This window comes from Nanorana parkeri, unplaced genomic scaffold (assembly GCF_000935625.1).
Source record: "Nanorana parkeri isolate BGI_ZX_2015 unplaced genomic scaffold, ASM93562v1 scaffold238, whole genome shotgun sequence".
Lineage (NCBI taxonomy): Eukaryota > Metazoa > Chordata > Amphibia > Anura > Dicroglossidae > Nanorana > Nanorana parkeri.
Genome location: NW_017306506.1, coordinates 825,845 through 832,840, shown reverse-complemented (window position 1 = coordinate 832,840; position 6,996 = coordinate 825,845). Strand labels below are relative to the sequence as shown.

The window sequence follows — 6,996 nt, the reverse complement described above, 5'->3', positions numbered from 1 at the left end:
TTGGAAGTGAGGTTAAATGAAAATTAAAGTTAAAAAAAAAATCCCCCCCCCCCCCCTCATGTTAATGTTAGCACTTGCCTAAAATGATGTCTCTTATTCCGATCTTCTTCTTTCCTGATGTTTTCATCTGTCCCTCGAGCGGTGCGGCGGCTCTCCGATCCAGCGCTGACTTACCTTGCGTCTCTGCTCGTCTCCCGGCCGAGAATCCGAACTGCACATGCGCCCGCCCCAAGATGCTTTGCGGCCGTACGAGCAGTTCCTGATTCTCGGCGCGGGAATGCTCAGCGATAACGCAGTTTAAACCTAGTTAAAGCGGGTTTTTTTTTGTTTTTACTTCTTGCCTATATCTACTGCTTGCTAGCTTGCTAGCTAGGGGAAAAAACGGAGGGTTTAGAACCCCTTTAAGGTCAGGCCACTTGCGTTCCTCCACACCAAACTCATCACACCATGTCTTTATGGACTGTCTTTGTGCACCTGAACTCAATCATTTGAAAAGGTGCCCACATATGTTTAGGCTATATTGTGTTGTTTTATTGCTGATAGTTACTGTGCCCAATAAGGTGGATTTCAGGAAGGGGATTTAATACTGTTAGGAACTAGGTTGGGACTAGGTTAAGGGGTTCAGGCTAAATGTTATGGTTAAGTGATAGCTTAAAATTAGCATGCACTTTGCCCATAACTGCTGACCCCCAACATTGCATATACTTACCTTACTTTCATTCCTCCACGGCTTCTTTCGGCAGTTGGGAGTGAAAAGATACCTGATACTTCTGGGTATGGGAAGCATTTGATTTATGCCCACATCACAGTGCTGGGGCTTGATGATTGGCCATCAGGCACCTAGCACTGTCACATGGGGTGGGGAAGGCTTCCTTTCTTGGGTTCAGCAGGAGAGTGAAAGAAAGGCGAGGTTGACACCAGATTCATGTGCAAAGTACAGATACATTTTAGGTATTATGGACAGTTCACATTATTGCATTGTATTACTGCAAGGCACATTACATGTGCTGGCGTGATTGAATGGAATCCACTGCACCTTGCCAATGGACATGTGTCAACACAGGACAAAATGCTAATGTGTGTTGCAGTGTGCGTCCACAAAATTGTTAAGGATTAGTTACAGTCGTGGACAAATTTGTTGGTACCCTGTGCTTGAAAAAGGAACCACCCACCATTTTTTACTTTTGCTTTTGAGTTTTGATTAAACATAATATTTTTAATAACTTGAACAACGGAAATGGCATGGCCAAAATTGATGAAACACTTAACCTGATATTTTGTTTCACAACCTTAAGGGCTCAGTCACACTAGATGCAGCACGTTCCGGCCCAATTTTGGCTGCCTCGCATTGCGGCCGGCTCACTTTTTAGTGGGGTAGGAGGGGGCATGGCGGGCCATTCAAGTGAATGGCGCTGTAGCCACGCCCTCTGGCGGCAATGCGATCCGCCGCACGGGCCTTGTGCCTGCGGTCCGAACCTGTGTGGTGCGATCAAAATGCTACAAGCACTATTTTGATCGCATCGCACAGGGCCGGACCGCAGGCACAATGTGCCTTGCGATCCCATGAGGCGGATCGCATTGCGGCCGGAGAGTGCGGCTACGGCGACATTCACTTGAATGGCCCGCCACGCCCTCAGTAGCTCTCAGTGAGGCTTCGGAACCTGCCAACAGGTAGTTAGACCCACTCTTCTTAAGCAAGCTTTCTCCAAAACGAATGTTTCCGCTCTTTCCATAGATGTTTAGTAGGATATGGATCAGGGCTACTTCCGAACATTCAAGTGTTTTGTACTTAGCTGTTCTTGGGTGCTTTTAGCTGTGTGGTGTAGGTCATTATCCTGTTGGAGGACCTATTACCTGCGACTGAGACAGAGCTTTCTGACACTGGGGAGTATGTTTTGCTCCAGAATTCCTTTATAGTTTAAAAGTGAAAATGTCGAAATTGGGCCCAAAGTGTCAATATTTTGTGTGGCCACCATTATTTTCCAGCACTGCCTTAACCCTCTTGGGCATGGTGTTCACCAGAGCTTCACAGGTTGCCACTGGAGTCCTCTTCCACTCCTCCATGACGACATCACGGAGCTGGTGGATGTTAGAGACCTTGCTCTCCTCCACCTTCCGTTTGAGGATGCCCCACAGATGCTCAATAGGGTTTAGGTCTGGAGACATGCTTGGCCAGTCCATTACCTTTATCCTTAGCTTCTTTAGCAAGGCAGTGGTCGTCTTGGAGGTGTGTTTGGGGTCATTAAGTTGGAATACTGCCCTGCGGCCCAGTCTTCGCAGGGAGGGGATTATGCTCTGCTTCAGTATGTCACAGTATATGTTGGCATTCATGGTTCCCTCAATGAACTGTAGCTCCCCAGTGCCGGCACCACTCATGCAGCCCCAGACCATGACACTCCCACCACCATGCTTGACTGTAGGCAAGACACACTTGTCTGTGTACTCCTCAGCTAGTTCTGCCACACTAGCTTGACACTATCTGAACCAAATAAGTTTATCTTGGTCTCATCAGACCACAGGACATGGTTCCAGTAATCCATATCCTTAGTCTGCTTGTCTTCAGCAAACTGTTTGCGGGCTTTCTTGTGCATCATCTTTAGAAGAGGCTTCCTTCTGGGACGACAGCCGTACAGACCAATTTGATGCAGTGTGCGGCGTATGGTCTGAGCACTGACAGGCTGACCCCCCACCCCTTCAACCTCTGCAGCAATGCTGGCAGCACTCATACGTCTATTTCCCAAAGGCAATCCTGGATATGACGCTGAGCACGTGCACTCAACTTCCTTGGTCGGCCATGGCGAGGCCTGTTCTGAGTGGAACCTGTCCTGTTAAAGTCACTGAACTTTGACTTGTCTGTCATACTGGTGTGCTGGTGACATCTCTTTACTCAAATCTTTGCTTGATGCGGCGCCATCCGCAGTCATTGCGAGCATCCACTTTTTCCTATGGGAAGTCCGGTAAGGTGTGCTACAGGTATTTCGACATCTGCACAAATTCAAAGCACCTCATGCCACACACTAAGCAGTCCCAAAACATAACCAAGGCTCCTCCATGTTTCATAGTAAGTATGGTGTTGTTTTCTTTGAAAGTTGCGCCTTTTTTCCATCTGTGAACATAGAGTTGATGTAACTCGCCAAAAAGCTCCAGTTTTGCCTCATCTTTCCAAAGTAAATTTTTTCCTAACAACATTGTGGCTTATCAAACTGCATTTTAGCACATTTCAGTCTGTTTTTTTAGGTTATTTTCAACAGTGGAGTCTTTATGTGCCTTCTTCTTTTAAGCCCACCGTTTCCCAAAAAACCATGGACGGTGTCAGACACTGATGTGTGAGATGATTTGAGGATCTACAGCCGAGTGATACACAAATAAGATACATTTTTGTTAATAGTTAAAGGTACTTGAATGGATTTTTAGGATTTAACTCCTGAGTTTAGTGTCACGTTAAACATTAGTGTTGGATTGGTGAAGAGTGTTTCCACCACTGAAGTCCTCAAGCTGAGAACTACCAGCAGGTTCTATACCTTATGTACCATATCTTTTTCCGTGAATGCAGTTTTGCTTGAGGTGTAAAAAACACACCAAAGTCTCCGAGGTCTTTTTATTTAACAAGTACAGCTGTTACTGTAAGCAACATGTCACGAGGTTTGTTAGAGTCACCTGCTAAAAGTGCCGCCAGCTATTCAGTGTGATCCTGATAGCGGCATGAATGGGACATCTTGTCAACTAATGAGTAAATACTGTCCCAGTCACAGCAGCCTCAGGCCTGTAAATAACACTATGTGGGAGCCACAAAAAAAATGTGAATTATGTCTTTTATGTTTCCAAGGTGCAGGTTACCAAGCAGTCTCTGTGTTCAGTTACTGCACCTAAGTAACTACTCTGTTTATCATGTCCTAGCCATTGCAGCAAGAGTGTGAAGGAGGCAAGTACACACGAACGGTACTAGGTGTATTCCCAAGGCCTGATATCTCTGGAACCCATCCATTTAGTCAGGAGACAAGCACAGCATAGAAATCTAGGTTAAAAAAAAGACACTCCTCTCAAAAGAACAGTTTTTAATAAACCATGTCTGCTTTTTGTTTTTGGACTCAACCCCGCAAAGTATTACAGTGGTTTAGGGATGCACCGATACCCTTTTTTCTACATCGAGTACTCGCCGATACCAATTACCGATACCTTTTTTTTTTTTGTGTCATGTGACAGTTTTTCTAAAACAATACAGACTAAAGATTTTAGGACAGTGGTGAAGTTCCAGGGCCCGGTCCTAGCTGCAAACGCTGCACCCCTGGTAGTTCTACGACTGACTCCAAGGTGTAGAGGGACTACAAATCTCAGCAATACATTATACAGCAATGCAGAATAGAGGAACACAAATCCCAGCAATACATTATACATTAATGCAGAATAATATAAAGCTACATACTGCTGCTCCAGGGTGCCAGGCTGATGTCTCTAGTGGAGACAATGCAGGGTTTCAGGAGGCTGTGCGGGCCCTCAGGTGGGCTGTGTAGGGTCTATGGTGAGCTCTGCAGGCTCTCACCAGGAGTCTGGTTGCTCTCGCGGGTGGGTGCAAGCGACAGGGTTTCAGGAAGGAGATTTGCTGCTGGCACTGTAAACATGCGCCGCGGGTCACAGGAAGTAGAGAAGAGCTTTTGGCACTCCTTACCGGAAATCCCAATGATAGAGATGGGGGCGGAAATGACTGCGGATGGCGCCGCTATCACATAAGTTTGGTAGAGAAGAATGTCACCAGCACACTGAAAATCCTTTTAGGATCATCAATTGTTCTTTTTCAATTGACAATCTGTTCAATTAAAGGAAGCGCTTTCGGGACCTTCCAGGGTCCCTTCATCAGGCTCAACATCAAGGAGCTTGCTGGGGAGCTCGGCAGCATTCCTGTGAACCACATCGCTTGTTTACAGCACCGGCTTCAGGTTAAACATTTTAGACGCTGATAACGGCATTTGGTATCGGAGTATGAGTACTCGTGAAAATGCCGAGTATCGCCACTGATACCGGTATCGGAGCATCCCTTGGCTGGTTTTCAACAATGACATTCTTCTGTGTGGACTGGACAACAAACCTAGCCTCCACACACAATGCAGTTCAATCCAACACTAGTACTCCCCCATAAGAAGCCTGTATACCTGTTAGGAAGTGATTAGTAAAGTTCAGCACATGTACTGTATGGTCACTATTATTATTATACAGGATTTATATAGTGCCAACAATTTGCGCAGCGCTTTACAATAGACATTACAGTTACAATACAATTCAAACCTGATATTATGAATGTTTACTGACAATTCTATCTTGACTAGTGCTCTTCTTGCAAGAACCTGTTCCAATCTCGACTGCGCCGGAACGCACTGGATATGGTGTGACAGGGCCCTACAATTTTTAGATTCCTGCAGAATCAGGTGGTTCCCCGAGCACTGGTTCCGATATCCTGTTGAAGGCCCCATTCACGCTGGCATTCCAATCAGGTCTGCAGGTCAGTTTTTCTGACGGATCTGATCAAAAGCCCAATGTTAGTCTATGGGCAGCCTGATCTAAACAAAAGTGTGTCCGTTTACATCTGATTACCTCAGATTCCCCCCAGACCTGATCGTGCTGGATCAGGGGTAATCTGATGTAAACAGACACATGTCCATGTACATCCGACTCCCCATAGATCAACATAGGTCCGGTAATTTCAGATGTCACAATGGTGACGCATATCACAATAGTGACGTCCATTCCGATCAGCAGGGGATCCCGTGCACGGATCCCCTGATTAGAAATGAAGGCGCCCTGTGAAAAGGGGCCTTACTGTGGCTCCTTACCTTGCAAAAACCTATGGAGCCACCCTTGTGTGTGCCAATAAGCTGTGTCTCCATAAACACACAGGCAAACCACTCTCCTGCTCCTTCCTCCACCCTTTTTTAGGCTAGTAGATGGACAGCTGCTGGAGACTGCTCTCTCCCTTGTGATCTTGTACTGGACAGGAAGTTCAGGGAAACGGAACCGAGAGACAAACATGATGACTGTGCTTGCTCAAAAATGTAAAGAAATACTTTGCTGGGTAATGTATATTTGTTTGATCTGGATCCATTATTGAAAAAAACGTTTGAGAGTTTATTATTACTTTAAAGTATAGAAAATTGTTAAAGAACTATGGGGTTAAGGCTTTTCCCCATAGTTCTCCTTAGGGTAACGGGAGGACACAAACTAGCGTCCTCCAGATAACCTAGGCTCAGTATACCGCGAGCTGTAGCTCGCGGTATACTGAGACGCCGCAGCTGAAGCGAATCCCGACAATTGTGCTGGGATCCACCCAGCTGCGTGACTATCTAGAGACAGAGCCAGCTGTACCCGCCCCCGCCCCTTCCGCCAGTCAGCGCTGGCAGATCGGGGTGGGGAGGGGGGAATCCAGCCCCTCCCCTGTCACGGCAGAGAGCCGTGACAGGATCGAGAGGTGAGCGAACGCCGGTATGTGTTCGCTCACCTCCCGATCTACTGAGCCGACCTGTGACAGTCTCATTGTCACAGGTCGGCTAGAACTATGAGGTGAGTGAAAAGCACTCACCTCATAGTTCTCCTTTAAGTAGAGTTTTATGGCAGAACGGCTTTTTCTTTCTGCTAACAGTTTTCTGATTGTACGCTGACTGCCAGGAGTAAGAGGTGGGTGCTGGGACACTGTAACTCCCGTTCTCAGGCATGGGAAGTACAAAGAAATGGGATGACAGATTGCTGAATTTCTCAGACCCAGGGAGAGAGGGAGAACATGGCAGTGGTGGGGACATAGGGACAAGAGGCAGACTTCAATAAGTCAAACTTCTGTATTTACAGGTTTTGTTTAGGACACCTTGGGGTGCCTGCTATTACCTTTATCTGCCTTTGTGCGCCTCTCTGAAATTGGTTTTACATTGTTACTGGAGCCTAACCTCTCTCATTTCAAGACCTGGCAATGACTGTCTCTAGTCCAATGAAATTTCAATGATGAGGCTTCAGGTT

General features: G+C 46.5%; 1 long non-coding RNA gene across 1 annotated transcript in view; it reads left to right on the top strand.

Annotated features, from left to right (window-relative positions):
- LOC108787033 overlaps positions 1–6,996 on the top strand; it is a 7,928-nt gene that overhangs the window by 476 nt on the left and 456 nt on the right. The window contains exon 2 of the long non-coding RNA XR_001941240.1: positions 2,549–2,555. This is a non-coding gene — a long non-coding RNA (uncharacterized LOC108787033). The remainder of the gene's footprint in view (positions 1–2,548; positions 2,556–6,996) is intronic.